Below are 24,696 nucleotides of genomic sequence, written 5' to 3' on the forward strand. Positions count from 1 at the left end.
ATATAACACCAATATTTAAAAAAGGCTCTAGAGGAGACCCTGGCAATTATAGACCGATAAGTTTAACATCAGTACCAGGCAAATTAGTAGAAACACTAGTAAAGAGTAAAATTGCAAGGCACATAGAAGAGCACGAATTGTTGGGCAAAAGTCAGCATGGTTTCTGCACAGGGAAGTCGTGTCTAACTAATCTACTAGAATTCTTTGAAGGGGTTAATAAACATGCGGACAAGGGGCACCCAGTGGACATAATATACCTAGATTTCCAGAAGGCCTTTGACACGGTCCCACACCAAAGGCTTTTATGTAAATTAGGTGGTCATGGGATAGGAGGAAAGATCCTTTCATGGATCGGGAATTGGTTAAAAGACAGAAAACAAAGGGTGGGAATAAATGGTAAATTTTCACAATGGAGGAGGGTAACTAGTGGCGTTCCCCAGGGGTCAGTCCTGGGACCGATCCTGTTCAACTTGTTCATCAATGATCTAGAAAATGGTGTAAGCAGTGAGGTGGCAAAGTTTGCAGATGACACCAAGTTGTTCAGGACAGTCAAAAGCAAAAGGGATTGTGAAGAACTACAAAAAGATCTCAGCAAACTGAGTGATTGGGCAGCAAAATGGCAAATGAAATTTAATGTGGGTAAGTGTAAGGTAATGCATGTTGGAAAAAATAACCCAAATTACACGTACTACATGATGGGGTCAAATTTAGCTACGACAGATCAGGAAAGGGATCTTGGAGTTATAGTGGATAGTTCTCTGAAGACATCCATGCAGTGTGCAGCGGCAGTTAGTAAGGCAAATAGGATGTTAGGAATTATTAAAAAAGGGATCGATAATAAGACAAAAGAGATCATACTTCCCCTATATAAAACTATGGTACGCCCACATCTCGAGTACTGCATGCAGATGTGGTCTCCTCACCTCAAAAAAGATATATTGGCATTAGAAAAGGTTCAGAAAAGGGCGAATAAGATGATTAGGGGCTTGGAAAGGGTCCCATATGGGGAGAGGCTAGAGAGACTGGGACTTTTCAGTTTGGAAAAAAGGCGATTGAGGGGCGATATGATAGAGGTATATAGAATCATGAATGGTGTGGAGAAAGTGAATATAGAAAAATTATTTACCTTTTCCCATAATACAAGAACTAGGGGACACCAAATGAAATTGATGGGTAGTAGGTTCAAAACTAATAAAAGGAAATTTTTCTTCACACAGCGCACAGTCAACCTGTGGAACTCCTTGCCCGAGGAGGCTGTGAAGGCCAGGACTCTATTAGGGTTTAAAAAAGAGCTTGATAAATTTTTGCAGGTTAGGTCCATAAATGGCTATTAGCCAGGGATAAAGTATGGTGCCCCAGCCTTCATAAAAAGGGCAGGAGATGGATGGCAGGAGATAAATCACTTGATCATTGTCTTCTGTTCTCCTTCTCTGGGGCACCTGGCATTGGCCACCGTCGGCAGATGGGATGCTGGGCTCGATGGACCTTTGGTCTGACCCAGTATGGCCATTCTTATGTTCTTATGTTCTTATGTTCTTAACACAAAACTGCACAAATGCAGCACTTTAAAGACTAACAAGACAATCTATTTGGTGATGAGCTTCAGCTCAAGGTGATCACGACAGCTTAGAAGGCCAGAACGTTTTCCATTGCACCACACACCTCTGGCACACAGAGACTAGGGGCACCCAGCGTATGAGCTCCCCTCTCTGACTCTCCTGGCTAAGAACCATCCATGTCCCTCTCCCTTTATGTACTGGGACAGAGTTGTGCCCTTCACTCCACAGTGACACACCTCTGGGCCCCAGAATTCAAGGAAACAATTCCAGAACTATGAGAAAGATCCCTGCAGGGCAGAACATTTTGAAGAGAGACACAGGCAGACAGACGGACAGAGACAGACAGATTATTTGGGTTCTTTTTTATGTGGTCTGTTTTGCTCCAGAGCCTTTGGGTGTGTTCACCCAAGGGGCTGCCGGGGGCAGGACGTGAGCCCTGCAGAGCAGGGGTGGGTGTGGCAGTGACATCACAAGGGCCTTTTGCAGAGCAGTCACTGATTGGTTAAAGGAGGTGGGAAGTGGTGACCTCACAGACAGTGCAGAACAATGGCCAGGTGGGACAGGCTGCAGGACAGGGGCCATCTCAGAGTCCCCCCAGGGCTTTGCTGCAGGGAGTCTTTTTCTTGAGAGCTCTGCCCTGGAGGCTGGGGAGAGAATTCAGGGTGAGGAAGATGAGCGTGAGGAGAAGCCTCTTTGACGTGTTCTCCTTCCCCACCACTAACTGCGCTGGATGGCAGACGTCCCTGTGGGGAAGGTCGAGTCTGATCCAGCTGGTGCTGGGCAAATCGAAGGGAGGAAAACAATAGCTTAAGGTTCTGCAATCCCCAGTGGAACCGCACAGTAAATGAATCAGGATTCTCCTTCCAGCTCCCTTGGCCCAGAGCTGGAAAGTGCAACAGTCTGTGAGCCACTAATGCCTTTTTCTCTGGCGCAGGGCTACCAGGCCATCTGACACAGAAAAGTCTCTTGTAATGTGCAGTGCAGCTGTACATGACAAAGAGACCTGTTCTACCGACTGCACGGGCTCCACGCTGAGGTCAATTGTTTCGTCCTTAATTTGTTGTGTCGATATTGTGGGAGGTGTAGGAAGTTTTTGGGAGAGCTGCAGCATCAGTGAGTGGCAAGATCAAGATTTCCAAATACGGCGTCTACACACAGGAAGCCTATTTCAGATGCAGCCATTGGACGTACTATGGCTGATTTCAAAATGGGCTCCAGTCCCTGTCTTAGCAGCCCCTGTTCCCAAGAGCTGCTCTTTCTCATACAAGGAGGTTTACGCCTTTCAAAATAAGCCAACCCCGATTTATTTCTGAATTATTTCAAAGCAGCGGTTGCCTTGCGTAGACTCTGGGATAGTTATTTTGAAATAGCTTTGCTGTGTAGAACCCCCTTATGAACCCAGGGCTGTGACAGGCACAGGAGCAGCTGCTCAGAAGACACCCAGCACTGCAAGTCAGGTTGTCACTCACCAGCATCCCACGGACAGGAGATTTGGAATGGTAAATGAGTGAGGGGAATAGAGGCAGAGCCTCCCCCACACCCAGCAAAGCATCTGCATCCTGCCACCTCCTCTCAGCAGGACTCTGGCCTGCTCCCTACAAGCCACTCAACGCCTTTCCTTGATCTTTGGCCCTTGCTGTCTCTAGCAGTCAAGCAAAGGGGAACAGACCAGCACCCTGAAGCTGTCTCCGAGGTAGCAAAGGGCTGAGTGTTAACCAAACAAGGCAGCCAACCCACAGAGGACCAGGCTTCTCCGAGGTGCTTTCAGAAAGGAGCAACTGGCAGTTGCAAGGACAGTATTACCCCTGCAGTGAGATCGCTGTCCCTCCCCCACAGCTCAGCATCCCACCTGCGCATTCCCAAACCCCCTCCCACCACCATCCTGAGCCCCAACCTGGCTCCCCCCCCCCGCCCCAGTCTGTGTCTCCCATTTCCCACTGCCCTGAGCCCTGGCTAGGAATTCCCTCAGACCCTGCTGCCCCTCACCCGCTGTCCTAGGCCCCTGCTGGGTGTTGCCTCAGACCCTGCCTATCCCCTCCCTCTCTTCCCCTGAGCACAACATTAACGTGGCCCATGTTCCCTGGCAGAGGGGTAACACCATCACCACCTGCTGCAACGTGCTTCCAACGGGGGTACCCCAGTCTGCTGCCTGCTCCTGAGCTCAGCTGCTCCCAGCTCACCCAGAGCACAGGGCCTTAGACCAGCAGCTGCCCTGGCTGCTCTCCTACCCACAGACACAGAGCCCACAGGAGCAGAGCCCACAGCTGTCACCCCAACCCCAGAACCTCTGCGTATGCAGCACTAAACCTGCCCACCAAAATGATTCACCTGCAACTCACTCACACCTGCTCCCGAGGTATCTCCACATGAGGTAAATGGCTCACTTGTGCATCACCACTTTCTCTCAGCCAAGGCAGTCCATGGCCACGGCCTCCTCTTTCAAATCCAGCCTCCACATCAAACGTGTGTCTGTTCCCACCAGGTGGGAGAGGAGATGCTCAAAGGGCTCTCATGAGCCCTTGCCCACAGCTCAGCACAGGGACCTACAGATCCCCTCTGTACCTTGAGAGCTTTTTGGGGGGTAACTGTGAAGGAGGCACTACTCTCACATTACTTTGGAAGAGAAGTGTGGAGAATAAAGTTGTCATTAGAGAATGTGGGTATCAATCCCACTACCTCTTGCATGCAAAGCAAGCGCTCTACCATTTGAGCTAATTCCCCTGGCTATATGCAAGGTGACTAAATAGAGGTTCTGAAATGGGGTGTTAATATTCTTTTTAGAATGACATCATATGAAATAATCATCAGACTCATTGCTCCTTGTCAGTTATCAGCTGCTTAAATCTGATTGTCAGTCCCTATGAGCTGTTCCAAATATGTATTTACAACAAAGATATTTATTTGTACCCATGCGGCAAATCTACACAACACCAGCATTGGTGCCACCCATGAAAAATTCATAAGAACATAAGAACATAAGAACATAAGAATGGCCATACTGGGTCAGACCAAAGGTCCATCAAGCCCAGCATCCCATCTGCCGACGGTGGCCAATGCCAGGTGCCCCAGAGAAGGAGAACAGAAGACAAGTGATTTATCTCCTGCCATCCATCTCCTGCCCTTGTTATGAAGGCTAGGGCACCATACTTTATCCCTGGCTAATAGCCATTTATGGACCTGACCTGCAAAAATTTATTCATTCCGCCCCAAAGGAAATTCCTCCAGCCCGAGGATGGGCAATGTGTGAGGGAACACGGATGTGGCCTTGGTTCTCTGGTGGCTGACAAAGGAAGGGATGAGGGCTGCAGAGGTTGAGCCTCATTGGCTGCTGCCCTCCCACAATGGCTAGACCACTGGATGGAAGCAGTACAGAAGCTGTTATTCTCGATAGTTCTGCAGAAACCTTTTCCTCCCTGCCCTGGAATTGAATGGGGGGAGGAAGGTGAGGAATCTTCCATGTTACACCACTGAGGGGACAATGCTACTCCTTTTGCCTGACACCTCTCAGATATTCATGTGATTTTTCTGGCCAAGGTTGTGAAACTTATTTATTCAGCCTAGTGCACTCCCCTGTGGGAACAAGAGCCCCCAGAATGCAGGTGGGCGCCTCCACTTTGGTCTTCATTTCAACTCCTCTCTCGTGGAACCTATCTACTAAGAAGTGAGTCCAAAAGGCCTTCTGAGCCACGCTCAGAGAGGAGGTGGTGGTGGTAAGAGTCTTGTTTCAGCCAGCTGGCAGTTTACTCTGCTGCTCTACAAGCCTGCAACAAATTTTTTGCAATTAGGGTAGGTAATTTGATGGCTCTCACCATTTGACTGTCAACATTTTCTCCCTTTCTTATTTCTGAGGAAAGCTTTTGAATTTAGATTGTGCAGTATTGGCACAGTCTGCTCTTTTGGGTAAGAAGCTGAGAGGGAAGGCTGCTTCCAGTAATAAAGAAACTCACACAAAGGTAGTCAGTAGCAGACTCTTAACAGCACCATTCCTGGGTGCGCTTGAATCACCATCTTTCCAGTTAACAGCCACAGGACCACCACATGGCTGCAAAGCCACTCGCCAGCAGAACACTCGCCCTCTGCCAGCGTCAGTGCAGGATACCCACCAGACTGCATGCTGGGTAAAGCCTTCACAGCTGAGTGGTGTGGTGTAGCAGAAGTGTGCTGTGCTCATAACCCAGTGGTCAAGGGATGAAAATGGTTCTCTGCCAGCTGTAGAGACTTTGAAGATACCAGCCTGGCCCACTTCTGCTGCAATTCTGCGTCAAAAACTTTGTGACTGGGGTCTGCAATTTGATTGTTTTGGCAATTTTACCCTCCACCTCGTCTTTCTTCTTATTAATAAATGCAAAAGGATTGGCCCAGTGGGCTCTTTTGGGTAAGATCTTCTGGGTACCTTGACCTGGGGCTGCGGCAGGTCCTTTGGAACTGGAAGAACCTGGGTGGATTTGGTGAGGTTGGTTTATGTCTGTGTAAGGAGGATATGGGCTGTGGCACAAGGGAAGTTGGGGTGTGCAAGAAACCTGCTTGTGTGACTTCTTGCTGGCCAGGCTGTCAACAGATGTGCTCTTTGTAACTGATCTGGTGCCATGTGGGGAGAACACCCAGTGCTGGGCTGTAAGCAGCCCTGTGTAGCAAAGGGGTGTTGCACCCCCATCCCCAGAAGAAGGGGACGCCTGCTGGAGGCCTCAGTGGGTGAGCCCAGAACAGCTGTGCCCAGCCCCACAGAGACTGACACAGGAGAAAGGACATGCTCATGGCAGGACCCGGGGCTCACTAAAAGGGTGGCCTCTACGCCAAGCAGAGGAGCCTGGCTGAGGTCCTGGAATCAGGAGACAAAGACCATACACCCAGGTGGCAGATTGGCCAGAAGGGCCCACCTGCTGCTTTGACATGACCCCAGAGGTGGAGATGACCCTCCTGCTTACCTGCTACTCAGAGGTCCTGGACTGACCTGAGCTCTCTGCCCCTCTGTGAAGTCACTCCAGGGAAGGTCCTGATCTGCTGGCTGCCAGCTACCTGTGCATCCCAGACCGACCCAGGGGTCCAGGACCAGCCTGAGCCTACAGCTCTGCTGTCACTGCACTAGCCCAATGACGTAGGCATGCCCGACTTTCCAGACTTGATGGCGGCGACTTACCCAGAAGACATAGAACTGCCCAGCCTCCCAGATAACATGGAGTGGGACCTTGAGACAAGGGAGGTGGAGGTCGGAAGCAGCCGGGGGAACGCCCCATCAGAGCCCATGTCGATGGGTTTTGGGGGATCCCCACTGACCAGAGCTGGTGTGCCTGTGCCCCCTCCCCATCTCCTTTGCCTCTCCCAACCCAGAGTGCCTTGGTGGTGTGCTTGGGGCTGTAACCTGCTTCAGGGAAAACCCACTGGCATAATGTTTGAACCGCTCCGCCCTGCCCCTGCCCCAGGGCTCTTATATTGTTTGGACTGCCCCGCCCTGCGAACAAGCTGCTGAGGCTTATTAAAGGCTGCGCAGCCCTGCCCCAGGCCCATGGCTTCTACACAGACTGGTTGTGTAGAGGCTGAGTCTGACTAAGGGACTGCTCTAGGGCTGCGGCTTCTATCTTGACTGCCCACCTGCAGCCCTGTTAAATGGGACTGGGGCCCATGGAGACTGCTGTCTGCCCAGAACCAGGCAGTGCCTTGATTTGGAGAGCTCTTGTGGCCTGCTCCACCCCAGAGGGGGCGCACATGCCTGACCCACACCTCTACACCCAGTTTGAAGCAATTTGCCCTGGTTTGGCTCTCTCAGCTGTGCCCAGAGTATCCTCCTGTCTTCCAGACACATGAAGAGAGAGAGAGATCCAGTGTATGGAGAGGTTCCTGGCCCCCTTATCCCAGTGACCCCTGCCTGCCTTGGGGACAGGTGCTTCTCGGCCCAGGTTAGGGAGTGTCGGCTGGGATATCTCGGCACAGCTAATTCAACACACTGCATGAGTCCAGGAAAGGTGGTATCATTGCACGTGGGCTCTCCCTGGGCCCTCTTCTCTGCAACAGTGAGGTCCTGGGTGTCCTCCTCACCCCGGCTGCCACCCTCAGCCACCCCCTCCCAGACAGCCACCCACCCAAAGCTCCTCCTTCACAGGCCAGCTCTGCGCTTTGGCTGTGCGGGGAGGAACCAATGGTCACATGGCAGCTCCACCCAGGCGCAGCCAGTGTCTCCCAGGACAGGACAGAGCAGGCCCGGCTCAGGCAGTGCTGCTGCGTTAGCTCAGTGGGTTTATTGAGGACACAGGCACAGCTGACAGCAGGGTCACTGGAACAGCCTGGCCCAGAGCTCCTGGCGCAGGGCTGGGAGCGTCTCACCAGGGAAGAACTTCCCCTTCCCAGTTCCCAAAGGCCCCATTGTCCTTCTCGCAGAGCGTGGAGAGCACGTGCAGCATCCCTCGGACACTCGCCTCCACCGTCAGTAGAGCCTGCGGGGGGAAAGCAGAGTTAGGGGGGAGCCTGCCCTGGGACTGACTCAGGACACCAGGGGCCCACAGGCAGGGTCCAGCTGGCATTCCCTTGAACTGTCCCACACCCGAGTGGCATGAATTTTCTTATGTGTGTCGAGGTGAGGGGGTGCAACACGCAGCTGACGTGTGACTCCTCCCCTTCACCCTGGTGCACATAACACAATTCATGTGGTGGGAGGGGGGCCAATGGGTCTGAGTGGGGGATGGGCTCTGGGCTGGGACAGAGGGTTGGGGTACAGAAGTGTGAGGGCTCTGGCTGGGAGCTCGGGCTTTAGGGAGGTGCCAGACATTAGGGATTCAGGCTGCCAGAAGGGAGCTCTGGGTGTGGAAGGTTCTCAGGACTGTGGGTGGGTGTGAGGATGGGGGTCCAGGCTCTGAGCTGGGGTGCTGGAGTGGGTTTAAGCTCTGGGTTGGCAGTGGGGTGTAGAAGGGATCCAGGGTCCTGGCTGAGACTTGGGTTTTGGGTACATGAGGACACTGGATGGAGATCACAGATATGACCCCCATGGAAGTACCTGCGAGCTGGTGCGCATGACGACCAGCTCCCCCTCTCCAGCTCCTCACAGCAGCAGCTCTGCTCACCTTCACTCTGGGATGCCAGCAGCTTGAGGAACCAAGCAAGCGGCAGCGGGAGGTTGGAAGCCCAGGGCACAGCACTGAATCCCTGAGGGCTTCTGAGTGGGACACGATCCCTCTGTGCAGGGCGGAGGTGGAGGGTAGGACGGGTTCCAGCACAGCCATTACCCCTACAATAAACATCTGCTCCTAACACTTGCCTACCACTGGCCTCTCCCAGCGAGGCACCTTCCTGGATGGAGCTGGAACTCCCCATGTCTGTCTGCACCCAGCCAGGATGGACAGCCACACTCAGGATCCCATCTCCACCATGACCTAAGGCCTGGCACTTGGTGAGCATGTTGAGAGCAGCCTGCGGGTGACATGCCATGAGCAGAGACAGCAGAATGTGGGGGATGGAATGAGCCCTCTAAGAAATGACCCACCCTCCCACAGGTGTACAAGGGTCTGAGAGCAGCGTTCCTTTTAATTTCATCTTTCCATGTGCAGAATAAATTGAATGTACACCAAGGCATGTGCGTGTGGGCACCACCAGTAAAAACACACCCTGCCAGCTGCGGGTGCTCTGTTTATCAGCTGGGCTGCATTTGAATTTCTCCTGGATGGCCCCCCAAGCACTCAGCTTCTAGAAAACACTTGTGAAAAGAAAACAATAGTGTGAGCTGCAATCTCTCAAGAAGGGCAGCAAGACACAGAGATGCAGAGGTAGCTGCACTTTGATGAGCCACTGATGCTGAGAGGCTTCCAGTGGGCTGTGACAGGTGAACACACCTGAGAGCCGTGCTGAGGCAATTCTTGGTTATGCAGGATCTGGGTAGGTCGGGGAAAGTGGAAATGTGACATTGATTCTCCTTTGGATTCCATTTTACCAGGCCCCCTTGAGTTGAACTGGGGATGGTCTCAAAGTGGGGTATGTCCAACCCTAGGATGGGTAAAATTAACAGCTCTGCCCTGGCCCTTCCCTGTGCCAAGACTGGCTAGACTGGGGGTGAGCCATCCCTGGCCCATCTCTGCATGGGGAGTTCTCTGGCAGGATATGGGCACTGTGCCTTGAGTGAGGAGCCACTGCAATCATGATCCACATTGCACTGCTCTCAGTTGTGCTGTGTGTACAGGATGGAGAAAGTGCATGAAAGGCTGGAAGAGCGTGTGCTTGGAGGTCAGGATTTTCCTGTAGAGTTCTATGGCTTGTTAATTTTGGCACCAAAGCGGAGGGCAACACTCTGCACAGCTAAGGATGTAGATGTGCGATTGTCGAGGTAGTGAGAATCAGTCAGGTGCCTGTACCCAGCCGTGCTGCAGCTGGAGAGGTTCCTACACTGTTAGAAGACGCAAGGTCGAGTTCTCCACAAGGGGTCTCTTACACAATGCAAGGCAGCACTTTCCCTTGCATGACCTTATTTCCATTTGCTGCATGCGGGACACATGGTAAAATTACTCAGGTTTGAGCAAGCTCACGAGCAATCCAGCAGACCGCAGGCTGCAGGGTCACACGCCCGCCCCAGATTTCTGTCAGGGTTCCCATCAGAATGTGCCCAGCAGCAATTTTTGTAATCTGTGTGGGAGGAAATGACGGGAGCTGCTTCAGGCCACAGCATATGGGGTGGGTTGGAGGGATGACTTGGCCTATGTCTTTGCAGAGCTTTTCTTTTCTCCTCACCCTCCTCTGTAGCTGGAAATAAGTTGTTTTTTCTTGCCTGCCCAGAATAAAAGACAGCTAACAGCTGCAGGCTGTTGCTGGCCACCAACATTAGCCAGCCACCTCCTGTTCCCAGACACAGTGTGGGCAGGCAGGGATTGAAACCGAAGGCTGCAGTGTTCAGCAGGGTCCAGAGGGCCTGAGTGGGTGGGGTTCAGATGACTCAGCCAGAGAGGGGTCTTAGCACACAATCCATAGAGCAGCCCCTTGCACATTGGGACAGGTGTTGGAGGGGGGCTTGGGAGTGTGTGCAGAAGGTCTTAAGCTCTTGTCCGGGGGTTGCTGTGGATCCTACATGTTTGTGGTGCAAACAGCCTGGAGATGAATATCTCAAGACAGTTCCCACTCAGCAGCACAACGGGCATAAAACAGGTTCCCTGCCTGTTCTAGCTCCGCGCTGCCCCTAAGGTCGCGTCTACATTAGCAAGTACATTCGAAATTAGAACTGGAAGACCGAGCTCTTTCGAAAGAACCCGCTGAGCGTCCACACACACACCCTGCGCCCTTTTGAAAGTAACTTTGAAAGATCTCCCACGTTCTTTCGAAGTCAGCCCTCTGTTCCCAGGATGGGAAGAGCACCCTCCTTTGACAGAGAATTTCGAAAGAGATCAAGTGTAGACGCTCCGCGGCCCACTCATTCGAAAGGGAGAATCCTCCATGGCTGCAATCAGCTGGCAGGCGGTGGCGACGCTCACAGCACAGACGGAGCTCTATGGTTCTAGTGTCCGACCACACTTGAGAGGACGCAAGCTCTCAGAAACCCTCAGGCAGGAAGCTGAGAGCGTGGAGTCGGCAATGAGGCCACATTGCTCTCCAGCTCACCAGCCACCATGACCGACAGCCAGTCCCTCACACCACCCAGACCTATGGCCAGCCACCCAGATCCCCACCCACCCCAGGGGCCCTCCAAAGACAGCGGGGAGTTGTCCCAGGAGGCGGGCCAGGCCCTGAAGCATCGAGCCCCCTCCTGGACAGAAGCTGAGATCCCGGACCTCCTCTCCCTCTGGAAGGATGAGGAGGTCCTCTAACAAAGGGGGGTCCTTTGCTGCTATGCAGTCACCTTCCAGCGGCTGGCAAAGGGGCCGCTCAGCCACAGCCACCCCACCTGCACGCTGGACCAGGTCCGGTCAAATGTAAAAGAACCGCAGCAGGGGTATTGCAGGGCCTGGGACGCACCTGGCGGTTGGGGGCAGCCCCCACAAGCTGCCCCTACTACAAAGAGCTCCACTGCCTCCTAGGGGCTGAAGTAGGCTGGACCTCCCACCATTTTCCTCAACACATCCGTCGGGGACACAGAGCCAGAGACAGCGACCGAGGACGAGGAGCACCTGGGGTCATTCGCCAGTACCAGGCGACCACGGACAGCACAGCCACTCGACCCCACCAGCGATAACAATGGCTCAAGCGAAAGGGCTCCTGTCATTGATCTTCCATCCAGGCCATCCAGCTGGGCCCTGTCTGACTGTGCCTCGCCTGCCTTCCTGGAGGGACCCCTAAGTAGGTGCCATGCACACCAGCCTCCCTAGTGCTCAGGGAGGGGGTGTCAGGTCCCACCCGTGGTGGCCACAGGCATCCCACAGGGCCACCATTCCAGGTGCATGTGGACCCTGTACAGTGATGTTCCCCGGGCTCTCAGGGGGATGATGCGCGGCACTCAGCACCACATAGATGGGACAGCATCACGGGCTGCCCAGACATGGAGGCAGCAGGGAAACAGCATCAAGGAGATAGTTTCAAGCTCCAGGTGAGACCTTGGGGCATCTTGGCTCAGTGGCCTGGCTCCTATGGACAGGGAAGTTCCAGAACACACGGGGAGCTGTGCAATGTCAGCCTTGTGGGAGGGCTGTGTGGGGATCACTGCCCATCACTGCCCGCATCACAATGCCACTGCCTAGGGCTTCTGGTGCCTGGTGTCCTCTGACCAGGTTCCACTGGCTGTGTCACCTTCCTGGTCTCAGGGCTTCACTGGTCTACATGGGCAGGTGATATACACACAGCAGGGGTGGCTCTGTGAACTGCAGAGGTCTGTAGCATGTGGTGCTTTGGCAGATGCTTCATTTGTGAGAGCAGCTGCGGAGGAGATCAAGGACAGTCAGTGTCTGTTGGAGGAGGGGTTCACATTGGGGCTCTGGGGCATATTTTTATGCTTTTAATTACTGGCCATGTGTGTGATTTGTTCCTAGAGCTGTTTTCGGAGCACCCCATCTGGGTGTCTTTACTAGCCAGAGCTGTTAGAAAGCACCACCAGCACCCCCAGGCAGTGGCATTGTGATGCAGGCAGGGATTCCCATAGAGCCCTCCCACAAGGGTGGACCTGCACAGCTCCCTGTGCGTGCTGGAACCTCCCCATCCATAGCAGCCAGGCCACTTAGTCAAGATGCCCCAAGGGCTCACCTGGAGCTTGAAACAGTCACCGTGACGTTATTAGCAGCACTGTCGAAACCGCTCAGCCAGCTGACTGGAACTGGTTTTACAAGTGTCATCTTAGGAAAGGAGTCAGGGGAGCCGCAGGGACATATGGATTCAATAATGAGGTGGCTGGGGCAGAGCATCTACCAGCCTAGAGGGGAATTAGCTCAAATGGTAGAGCGCTTGCTTAGCATGCAAGAAGTAGTGGGATCGATACCCACATTCTCCAGTACAGACCTTTCCCCCAAGAAAACAGGAGACCCCTCCCCACTTCCTTCTTCTTGGCTGCTCCCCAGGAAGCTCTCCATGGAGAGGGGCTTTTGGAGGTGTCTGTGCTCAGCTGTGTGCAAGGGCACAAAAGAGCCCTTGGACCATCTTCTCTCCCACCTGCTGTGGGGATTCTGAGCAGTGGGGGAGGGGTAGCAAGTTAATTCCAGAGGCCCCAGGGACCCTGCAGCTGCCTCTTGCTCCTTTCTGAAAGGGCCCTTGTGAGCTGTCACTGTGCAGGCTGGCTCACTCGGCTGGTGTGAGTATGATTCTCCGAACACCAAGAGTGGGGTCCCAGTAAAAGGGAGGGCCAGATCTGATAAGGTCTATTCTGTCCAGGTGGAAATGGCCCATGATCAGTAGTTTGGATCAAAATAGGAAAAAGCAAGTCAGATCACACAGGGGGATGTGGCCCATTGTCAGAGTCTAATGTGGAGCTGTTAACACCCAGGGCAGAGAAGCTGCTTTTGGAAGGAGCCAGCCACTCCCAGTCTCTGTTTAATCCTTGGTTGATGGAGTTAAATTTGCAAATAAATTGCAGCTCAGAGATTTCTCTCTCCATTTGATTTTTAAAATGCCTTTGTTGTAGAACTGCAACTTTCAAATCTGTTCCTGAGTGTCCAGGGAGATTGAAGTGCTCTCCCACAGGTTTGTCTCCATTACCCTTTCTGATGTCTGGTTTATGTCCATTTAGTTTTTCATATAGAGACTATCCAGTTTGGCCAAAGTAAATTGCAGTGGGGTATTGCTGGTGCCCGATGGTATATATTATATTAGCAGATGTGCAGGTAAAGGAGCCCCTGATGGTATGGTTGCTGTTAGGTCCTGTGAGGATATTCGTGGTGTAGATATGTGAGAAGAACTGGCAGCAAGGTTTGTTGCAGGGCTTGGTTCCCTGTTTAGTGTTACTGTGTTGTGATCTTTAGTTGGTGGTGAGGATTTGTTTCAGGTTGGCAGGCTGTCTGTAGGCGAGGACAGGCCTGCCTCTCAAGGGCTGTGAGAGTGAAGAGTCATTGTCCAGGATGGTTTGCAGATCACTGATGATGTGTTGGAGAGGCCTTAGGTAGTGGCTCTTTGTGATGGCCAGTGGTGTTCTCTTGTTTTCCTTGAGAGACCTGTCTTGTAGCAGGTGGCTTCTGGGTACCCGTCTGGCTCTGTCAATCTGTTTCCTCACTTCCTTCGGTGGATATTTTAGTTTGAGGAAAGCTTGGTAAAGGTCTTGTAGATGTTTGTCTCTGATGGAGCAGAGCAAATATGGTTGTTCCTTAGTGCCTTGCTGTATACAATGGATCATGTAGTCTCCTCTGGATGGAATCTGGAGGCGTATAGATAAGCAAAGAGGTCTCTGGGTTTTCCGTATAGGGTGATATTTAAGTGACCATCGCTTATCTGCACAGTTGCAGTAGTGTGCAGGAAGTGGATCACTTTTGTGGACTGGTCCAGACTAAGGTTGATGGTGGGGTAGAAAATTGAAATTCTGGTGGAATACTTCAAGAGCCTCCTTCCCAATCAATGAAGCAGTTGCAGATGTTCTTTCAGTGAGCTTTCTCTGTTATTAATCTTAGCGTCTATATTTGCTGTATGGTCCTTTTATCTTTCCCAAATCCCACCTGCTTGCCTGTTAGATGTTCTTTTATTTTTTATCTCAATCTCTCCATCAGTATCATCAGCAGTAGCTTGCCTAGACGACTTGTTAGGGCAATCCTTCTGTGCACTGCCTTTCTTGTGTATTGTCGCTAGCGCGGTTGTTGTCCATTCCTCAGTGGACTTTCCTTCCTTCCATGCAATCTTATATAGTCGGTGTATTTCCTGACACGTACTTTCTCTGCTGTTTTTGATCATCTCGCGCATGATCTTATTTCTTGAGCAGTTGTTTTTCTATAGTCATACCATTACTCTTTCAGATTCTTTCCTTGAAATATCAGATAAAGCTCTGCTATGGGCCCACACCTGACTCCCTGCCAGACCCAACACTTGGGGCTGCCCAGCTTTGATGGTGTTTGGATCTTATAAGGCACCGGAGGAAGCTCAACTTGTGCTAAGTGGGGTCACACAGACCAGGCAGAGCTGTGAATGACAGCCCAGCAGCACCAGCTGAATCTCCCTCCAGGCAGGAGGAAGTGTGAGGAAGGCTTTGGCAAGGAGAAGTCAAGTGCAGCTGGGGTTTGTGTGGCGGGGTTGGTTGGTTTTGTTATGTCTAAAACTCTGATATGTGATGTTTGCTTTTCCTCCAAAGATGAGTTTTGCAAGGCCGAGTGTTGCTCAGGGAGCAAGAAGGCTTGAGTTGAACTCCCTGATGCTCCCGCCACAGAGTGTGTTTGCTGCTCTCCCTGACTTTGTGTTCCCTGTGTTTCTCTTACCATCATATGCCAACAATGCCCAGATGCTTTGTGTATTGGACAGACTTCTAATTCCCTTCAACAAAGGGTTAATGGGCATAAAACAGGCATCAAAACACTCCAGATCCACAAACCAGTTTGTCAACATTTTAATGGAGTCACCATTCTATTAATGACTTAAGAGTATGCATGTTACTGAAAAAAAAAATCCCACCCCTATTCAAAGGGAAACAGCTGAGCTGTCTTTTCTGCTCAAATTCAGGACATTGACACATTGTTTGAACTGGGATGGGGATTTTCTGATTCACTAAAGAGGCTTATTTGCATACTTGACTTAATCTAATTCTTGACCACCGCCCCCCCCGGCTTCCACCCCTCTGCTCTGTGATATGCTCACCTTGATCATTTTTTTCTGAATTGTCCTCCTTGATTACTGTTTTAGGGTCTCTGTGCCTTTAATATCGAGTCTGTTCTGGTATGGCTATGGTCTGCAGAAGTGGGTCTGTCCCATCAAAGTTTGCCTCCTAAATTGTTTTCCTTGTCCTTAAAGTGCTACTTGACTGATTTTTGTTTTGACAGAGTGGTTTGTGACCTGTTCCAAGTGGGAAGCTGGTTTCTTGCTTCAGGACTGTGAAGAGAGCTTGGAAATGACCTTGGAAAGGTAAAGTTAGGTGCAGGACTTCTCAGAGCACTGGCTGTGTGTTCCAGACTGGTTCTGGAGTATGCCCAGTGCCTCCATTCTGATGGTGGCTTGTTCCTCAAGGGGTGGGAGAGCTCCGGGGCTCAAGTCCCAGACAAGCCCTTCTTCTGCCTTTCTCTGATATCTTACCCAGACATCTGGGGGGACTGATGTCTCTTTGCATGTTTTCCCTCTGTTCATTTGCTCAGTATGATGAAGCAGCCTTTTGCTACTGGATGGCTCAGCTCAGGCATGAGCTCTGTTAAGACGTTGTCCTCCCAGCGTTTATGTCCCTCCTTGTCACTGGGGCAGCACCACTTGCTGGTGGAAGCCGCAAATGTCCAGCTTCCGGCTTTGCCTTTTTCCTGGATAACTTGGCATTTCCCCCTTTCTAGGCTACAGTCCTTTAAATCACTGTCACTCCCACAGTGACCCAGGCAGTCCTCTTGTTCCCTGCCACAAGCCACATCTATGCCACACCCTCAGTGGCTGTTGGAGGAATCCCTTCTTCTGGTTGCGGCTCAGCATGGACTCCACATGCAGCACTTCTCGGCTTTCCCTTCTCAGCTTCCACTTCTCCTTCCCTGGACTGCTTCCTGCAACTCCCCTTCATTTGGCTGTGCTGGCTATGAACCCTCAGCCCTACAAGGGGCTGCCCTTTACCTGAAGCCTCTGTCTTACCAGCTTCCATCCCTGATTTCTAGCCCCATCTGCTCCTGCTGACAATCTCTGCTGCCAGCCTCTTCCTGCAGGTGCAGCCTGGGCAGTGATTCAGCCAGACACTTAGACACTTGAATGTCACTGAAGAGGATTTCCAGAGTTCCACAACAACCTCTGCAGAAGTGCTGGGGACCATGGCTGGCTGGGGCAGTGGTCTCCTGTGTTTATCACTTCCCTGATTCCTGGAGCTTTGAGGCCAGCAGAACTGGGGAGGAAACGGAGATTAAAGAAAACCACTGGAACTGCTGTGGAGGGCAGGTGCCCCTGGCAGGGTGCTCCTGCTGCACCTTCCTGTGGGAGGTGTGTAGAGCAGTGCGAGCTCCTGGGGGTCTGGCTTTGTGCTTTGTCCAGCCTCACCTGGTCTAGACCCACTAGGAAGCCTGTCGCTTATGTAGAGGTAGTGACCATTAAGCCTTCCTCTGAGACATGGGCTGGAGACCCGGGCTCTGGTTGGGTGTTCTTGGACAGCAAGAATTTTGGCAGTCAGGTCACCAGAGTGGGGACAGAACAAGACCCCTGTGATGAACAACATTTCCTGGGATGGAGAAAGGCTGGCCAGGCTGTGTCCAGGGCCCAAGTCCTTCTCAGTCAGGAGAAGTAAATAGCCGAGCGAGGGGAAGGATGGAGATGGGCAAAGCCCCTTCCCAACAGGCTGGCCAGCCTCACCCCATGTGCATGCTGGAATCTCCTCCCATCAGGGCTCTAGATTGCTCCCTGCCAGCGAAGTACACGGTGGCAGGGCCGTCCTTACCCATATGCTGACTGCACAGCTGCATAGGGCACCTCAGCATTTCCCATTTCATTCCATTCATTGCAATGGGAGCTGGGCACCTGAGTCCCCAGTCCCAGCCCTGTGTTCCTTCTGTGCTGTGTGGGCCATGCTGCCAGAGAACAGAGAGGCCCTGGGGATGCCAGACCTGATATACAGGCTCAGAGACTCTGCGTAGACAGTCCTGTGCCTCCAGCAAATCCTCCGGGGCTGCAGGGCATTGGGTAGCAGCAGTGTACCTTGTGCAGCAGCGTAGATTGGGGCCATATCAAACTCTGGTTAAGCTGTCTGGTTGTGCAGTGGGGTAAAGCAGGTTCACCACCCACTGACAGCAGCTCCTGGGGGCGAGAGGAAAGTGTCTCCATGCACTCCCTGCCACTCGTAGGCACCACCCACCACTTCCTATTGGCTGTGGTTCCCCCTTCGTGGCCAATGGAAAATGGAGGGGCGATTCCTGCATTTGTGATGTCCCCCTTCACTGCCTTCCCCAGGGGCTGCAGGGGATGTGTCAGACACTAAAGAGAAGAGTTGAGACTCCAAGGCCAAGCAGCAGCGCATAGAATTTCCAAAGTCTGGAGAAGTGAAGCAGGGCCAGGGTCAGTGGGAGTCACAGACTCATAGGACTCAATAATTGGAAGGGACCTGAAGTTCCCATCGAGTCTAGTCCCATTTTCTCATGGCAGGACCAAGCACCATCTCTAGTGGGGTGAGCAAACCTCAGGGGGCCTGAAATTTCATAAGGGGGGCACAGCCCAGTGAGCTGCTGGGTCTCAGGCTCATCCACCTCATTAAAAATGACAAAATCTGTGACTGTTTCGTTGTCTGCGTCATCATATTTATACACCGATGAATGAAGTTTTTCCGTTCTACAGACTTGTTTTCTTACACACGCCCAAATGGGCTTTTATATATATGAACATCACTGACATTTCGGTAGGTTCTGATCACATGAGACAGGTTGTGGGGGAGCTGCTCATTTCAGGGATGAAATGTGGGGACCAACGTAAAAAGTTTCCTTCTTTATATTTATCCAAATTCTAAAATATCTCCAAAGATGGAGATTTTGCCCTTACCCGAGGCAATTTATTCCAGTGCTTAACTGCCCTGACAGGAAATATCTCCTAATCTCCAACCTCCCTTGCTGCAATTAAAGGGGAATTCAATTTAACTAAAATTAAAGGGAAGGAATTTTATGATTTGTAGCTGTATTCCCAATTCGATAGATTGATTGATGTTTGGTATCTATCTATCTATCTATCTATTGGTCATTACACTGGCCAGATTAGGGATTGTAGAACTCACTGCTCAAAGAATTAAATTTAATCTTGAGAGAGAAATAAAACGGTGAAATGTGCAGACCTGAGCACAGAGATGTTCTTGCATCCAGAGGAGCCACCTTCCCAACACCTCTTACACCTGCCTTTGACTGAACTCTTGTCTGTGACTGGATTCTTCCCAATGCTCCTCTCCCATCCACCTTTGCCTTCTCCGCCAATGACTGCGATTGCCAAGGGAAGGCTCTGTGGTTCCCCAGACACATGAAGGAAAACATTGCTCATGATGTGCGACAAGGCACCACTGGGAGTTGAACCCAGGATCTCTTGTTTACAAAACAGGTGCTTTACCCAGTTAAGCCTGGGTGCCCCCCCTTGTTTCACTGGTGGGTCCTGACATGCAGGTACCTGTATTAGTCTGTGTCATCAGCCAAAGAGCAGTCCTGGAGCACTTTAAAGACAACCAACCTAATTTATCAAGTGATGAGCTTTTGTGGGAGCCGACCCACTCTGCTGGACTGCCCACAACAACCCCTTCCCGTTCCCCAGCACAGACATTATGCCCGAGGGAAGCTGGATTTGCCGCCGAGAGGACATTGAGGATGAGAGGAATGAAAAACCCCCTTTCACTTCCTGTCCCCTCTGCAGTGTGCAGATCAGACTCCACCAATCTACCCTCCTCCCACCTCACTTGCCCCAGTGCTGTGCATTCTGTCTGGACTGTCCGTGTGCCTGGATCATAAGAAATAACATAAGCTGTTTGTGACCCTGACCTACCCCCACATTTCACTCTTGCTTGTGCCACTGATCTTCCGGCCCCTTTGGACAAACCTTTGTTCCCCAGATTCCATTTACTGTCCCAGCCCTCAGGGGTTTTACAAATGGTTTTTTTTTTAAACTTTCTCTCCCCAGGTGCACACCACAGCTTCCCCCGACTGACCTGGCTTCTCCCACGCACAGAGCTGCCTTCACTCAGGGAGGCTGGTTTCATGTGAGTGGGGGACGGCTCTCCCATCCACTTGGGCTGTGGCCACACTTGGCCACAACTTTGAAATGCCCATGCAGATGGCCATTTTGAAGATTACTGATGAAGTGCTGAGTTGAATATTCAGCACTTCGTTAGCATTAGGACGCTTCCAGCTGCAGCACTTTGAAAGCGCTACCTTCGAAAGCACATGGCTCAGCACAGCTACAGGGGGGTCCTTTTCGAAAGGACCCAACTCCTTTCTAAATCCCCTTATTCCTCTCAGCGGAGGAGCCCTTTTAGTGCCTTACACACAGCAGCTGTGTGGAATAGCAGAAGCACAAGCTGGAGTTGGAGGAGAGGCAGCCAAGGGGGCTGAGTGGGGGTAAGTGGGGATGGGCCCCAAGCTGCTGCCCCAGTGTAAAGAGGGGGAAGGATCCTGATGCCATGTCACAGCCTTGGAGAGGGTTTGTGATCTGCCCCACACTAGCCCCCCAGACAGATTCTGCTCTGTGACTCCCCCACTGGGTCCCAAGGCCATAGCGGCATTTGGCAACATGGATGCGATGGAGGTGAGGGGCTGTGACCTGTCCAAACAGGTCCTGCTGCTGAAATATGACCTCACCCCTAAGGCACATTGGTCCTTTTAAAAACACAGCTCCAGTGGCGCAATGGGTTAGCACACAGTACTTATAGAGCAGTACTGCCCTAGACATGCTGAGGTTGTGAGTTCAAACCTCACCTGGAGCATTGCTTTTTCACCTGGTTGGCTCTGAATCATCAAATACTTTGACTGGAAGGGACCTCCAGAGGCCAGCGAGTCCAGGCCGCTGCGCTCATGGCAGGACAAAATACTGTCTAGACCATCCCTGGTAGACACTTCTGTAACCTGTTCTTAAATATCTCCAGAGGTAGAGATTCCACAACCTCCCTTGGCAATTTATTACACTGTTTGACCACCCTGACAGTTGGGAACTTTTTCCTAATGTCCAACCTAGACCTTCCTTTCTGCAGTTTAAGTCCATTGTCTCTTGTTCTATCCTCAGAGGCCAAAAAGAACAAGTTTTCTCCCTCCTCCTTGTGACACACATTCCGATATCTGAAAACCGCTTTCAAATTCCCCCTCAATCTTCTCTTTTCCAAACTAAACAAGCCCAGTTCTTTCAGCCTGTCTTCATAGGTCACATTCTAAGAACATAAGAACGGCCATACTGGGTCAGACCAAAGGTCCATCTAGCCCAGTATCCTGCCTGCCAACAGTGGCCAGGGCCAGGTGCCCCAAAGGAGGTGAACTGAAGACAATGATCAAGCGATTTGTCTCCTGCCATCTGTCTCCAGCCTTTGACTAAAGGCTAGGGGCACCAAACTTTACGATTGGCTAACAGCCATTTATGGACCTAACCTCCAAAAATGTATCAAGCTGTTTTTTAAATTCTGTTAGAGTGCTGGCCTTCACAGCCTCCTCCAGCAAGGAGTTCCACAGGTTAACTGTGCACTCTGTGAAGAAAAATTTTCTTTTATTAGTTTTGAACCTACTACCCATTAATTACATTTGGTGTCCTCTAGTTCTTATATTATGGGAACAAGAAAATAACTTTTCAATATTCACCTTCTCCACACCATTCATGATTTTCTCTAGACCTTTAATCATTCTTGTGTCTCTTTTCTGGACCCTCTCTGATTTCTCCACATCTTTCTTGAAGTGAAGTGCCCAGAACCGGACACAATACTCCAGCTGAGGCTGATTCAGCGCACAGTACAGCAGAAGAATGACTTCTTGTGTCTTGTTCACAACAGACCTGTGAATGCATCCCACAATCATGTTTGCTTATTTTGGAACAGCATCACACTGTTGGCTCATATTTAGATTTTGGTCCACTATTTCCCCTAGATCCCTTTCTGCTGTTGTCATTCCAAAACAGTCTCCCCCCATTTTGGGCTGGTACATTTGCAGAGGAAAATGTTAAATGTTTAAATCCAGTTCAAACATCTAGTGTAACCCCCCACATACTGGAGAGGGAGATGAAAAGATATTTCTTTTCAGGAAACCCTGTGAAAAGGAGCTTTTGGGACCTCTTCAGCTGCAGCCAAGTGCTCCACCACTTTGCTGTTTACCAGTGGAAAATTGTGAGACATTTGTGGAAGCAACTTGACCTTTCTCTGAAGGAATGTGCACATGACAGTCTGGCTAGCCAAGGAGTACATGGTACCGGCCTCCCAAGACTGTCCAGAAAAGGCTTAAGTTGCAGGTTGCCTGGTGTAATGGGCAACACTCAGCAATCTTAACTGTGTAATCTGAGTTGAAATTTCAGTGGGACCTCCTGGTACAGTGAGTGTTGGCTGTAAATCTCTGTCTGTTCAAGGACTGGGCCTTTTTTATCCACAGGGACACCTGAGTGTGGGACTTTGCCTCACGCTGAATGAATGAGGCCATCTGGAACTTCACAAAGAGTATCTCACCTTCAGAGGAACCGTCTGGAAATTGGCCCATGTCCCCCACTGGTTCAAAGCCCTCCCCACGGACCCAACCAAAGGGGAATTTTTTGCTGTGTTTAGCTCAGCTGCTCTGAGGGAGGCTGTGGCTGAAACCCTCCTGCAATCTCCTGCCACTCAGCCAGCCACTGTTTTCCTGAGAGAGGGGCCCCTCCTAATCTCCACTATCTCCCCTCCACCAGCAGCCACCACAAACCTGGCACTGCACTTAGTTAGCTGGAGTAAATGCAAGTCGTTGTCATGCCACCATTTCCCACTGGTGTGGTCTGTCCCCTGGCTCAGCCACCCACCAGCCTGGCCCACTTTCCTCCTCAGCCAGCACTGGAAAGCTGAAAACCAGCAAAGCAGACCCCACAAACCAACATGCTCTTTCTTGTTCCTTCCACTGTACCAACTGATCTGTTAACAGAAGGGAAGGAAGAAACTCTGGCATTGAACGCAGACCACCTGCTCGGAAGACAACCAGGCTAACACTTACACCACACCCTCTTTGCCCTCCTTGTAACACCCAGAAATAGGGATCACTGAGAACCTGTCTTCATCCCCGGTGCAGCCACAGCACCTCTGGTGCAGTTCAGTCGTCTTCTCCGCTGGATATTAACTTTCTCTGAGAGGCGCGGGGGCTGGCTCCAAGCACAGTGCTCTGGTTTGGCTGCCACTTGCTGCGTGGACAGTCTCAGGTGAGACTTTGACAGGGACTCTGCACCAGTCACACCTAACGTAGGTGTCATACGGCCAGCTGCCTTCTGCTCTGTAGGGGCTATTTTGGGATTGGCAACAAACAAGGAAGAGGAAAGGCCCGGAAAGGCTGAGCGGTTGTAACTGAGAGAAAGGCTGCAGGTGGATCTCAAAATAACTTACACATTTTGCATATTTGGAGATACGTTATTTTGAACTTGGGGGATTGGAGGATTTGGAGGATTCCATTGGCCCTCTTGTGATGAGGGGAAGTGGAACTGGAATACCACATTGAACATCTCTGTATCTCGGTCTGATGAGCTAGCTGCTGCAGCCTACTGTTGGGAGTAAGGGACCTTGGATGTTTGGCAGGTACTTCGAAGCACCTGCTGCTACACTGCCTGTCAGTGCCTCAAGGTCAGCAGCTTTGAAGTTCCCAAGGTGGCCATTATGCTTATGAAGTGCTACATATGCATCACAGCACCTCATTTGTCTCCTCCGACATGCCTGCTTAGCACACCCCATTGGATGGAGGGGGCTTGTATGGAAGCACCCAGAGAGGAGTTACTGACACTGAACGCAAACCCAGCAATACCTGTTGGATAACGTGGTATCCGTCACTAGGTTCTCCCCTACTTCTTTGTAATCACTGCTGAGGCTCCAGGCAGATGGGAGAAAGCTGCCCTTCATGCACAAATCATCTGCCTCCCTAAGCTGCGGTAGCTCTGTGGGTGGGAGAAGCCAGGTCAGTGGGGGGGCAGCTGTAGGGTGCCCCTGGAGAGAGAAAGTAACAGAGAGAAAGCCGTGCTAGTCTGTATACTATCCAAACAAAAAAGCAGTGAAGTAGAACTTTGAAGACTAACAAAATAATTTATCAGATGAGCTTTCGTGGGACAGACCCACTTCTTCAGACCAGAGCCAGACCAGAACAGACTCAATGTATAAGGCACAGAGAACCAAAAACAACAATCAGAGTTGACAACTTCAGACTCTCTCAGACAAAGAAGAATGTTCAGTCTGCTTTGGAAAAAGAGACTGCTGAACTCTCTTTCGTATTCAAATTCGACACATTAACATGCGGTTTGAATCAGGATGCAAATTTTCTGAGATACTGTGGGGCGCTTTTGCATACTTGGCTTCATCTAATACTTGACTCCCAACCCCCAACTCCACCCCTCTGCTCTCTGATTTGCTGACCTTGATAATAATTTTTTTCTGATTTGTCAACCATGATGACTATTTTTGGTTCTTTGTGCCTTAAATATTGAGTGTGTTCTGCTATGGCTCTGGTCTGAAGAAGTGGGTCTGTGCCACGAAAGCTCACCTAATAAATTTTTTTTTTTGTCTTTAAAGTGCGACTTTACTGTGTTTTTGTTCCAGAGAGAGAAAGTTTAATTAAACTCCATTTGTAAAACCACTCTGGACATGGAGAGGAAAAGGAGCTGGGGAAGCCAGGTTTGTCCTGCAGGGGCCTGAAGATCAATGACTCAAAAGAGAGTGTCTGTCACTTGCGTACAGAGGAACGGCAAAGCCCAGGGCAGGAAGAGGAAAGTGCTTGTGCTGCCAGCGGGAGAGAGCTCACTCCATCAGTCTCCTCAGGCTGAAGGCAGGTGGTAACAGGAGCCTCTTGGGTACCCACAGCTTTGAGTCTCTTCCTTTCCCACAGTGGCCCATTTTCACCAGGTAACACCTTTGTACTGCAGACAAAGGGGGAGGTGGAGCCCAAGGAGTTTAGATTGAAACTGGGAGTTGGGAAGCAGTTAAGTCTGGGCTGGGAGGAAGAAAGACAAAGGAGGGGGC

The 24,696-nt window shown here is 51.2% G+C and overlaps 2 non-coding genes across 2 annotated transcripts; both read left to right on the top strand.

Annotated features, from left to right (window-relative positions):
• Window positions 1-12,869: 12,869 nt before the first annotated feature.
• On the top strand, window positions 12,870-12,942 carry TRNAA-AGC (transfer RNA alanine (anticodon AGC)). Its single transcript has one exon. It is a non-coding gene; the product is annotated as a tRNA-Ala (tRNA).
• Window positions 12,943-20,382: 7,440 nt separating this feature from the next.
• On the top strand, window positions 20,383-20,475 carry TRNAI-UAU (transfer RNA isoleucine (anticodon UAU)). The gene is given in 2 exon segments: window positions 20,383-20,420; window positions 20,440-20,475. It is a non-coding gene; the product is annotated as a tRNA-Ile (tRNA).
• The last annotated feature ends 4,221 nt before the right edge of the window (window positions 20,476-24,696 follow it).

This window comes from Carettochelys insculpta, chromosome 33 (genome assembly GCF_033958435.1).
Source record: "Carettochelys insculpta isolate YL-2023 chromosome 33, ASM3395843v1, whole genome shotgun sequence".
Classification (NCBI taxonomy): domain Eukaryota; kingdom Metazoa; phylum Chordata; order Testudines; family Carettochelyidae; genus Carettochelys; species Carettochelys insculpta.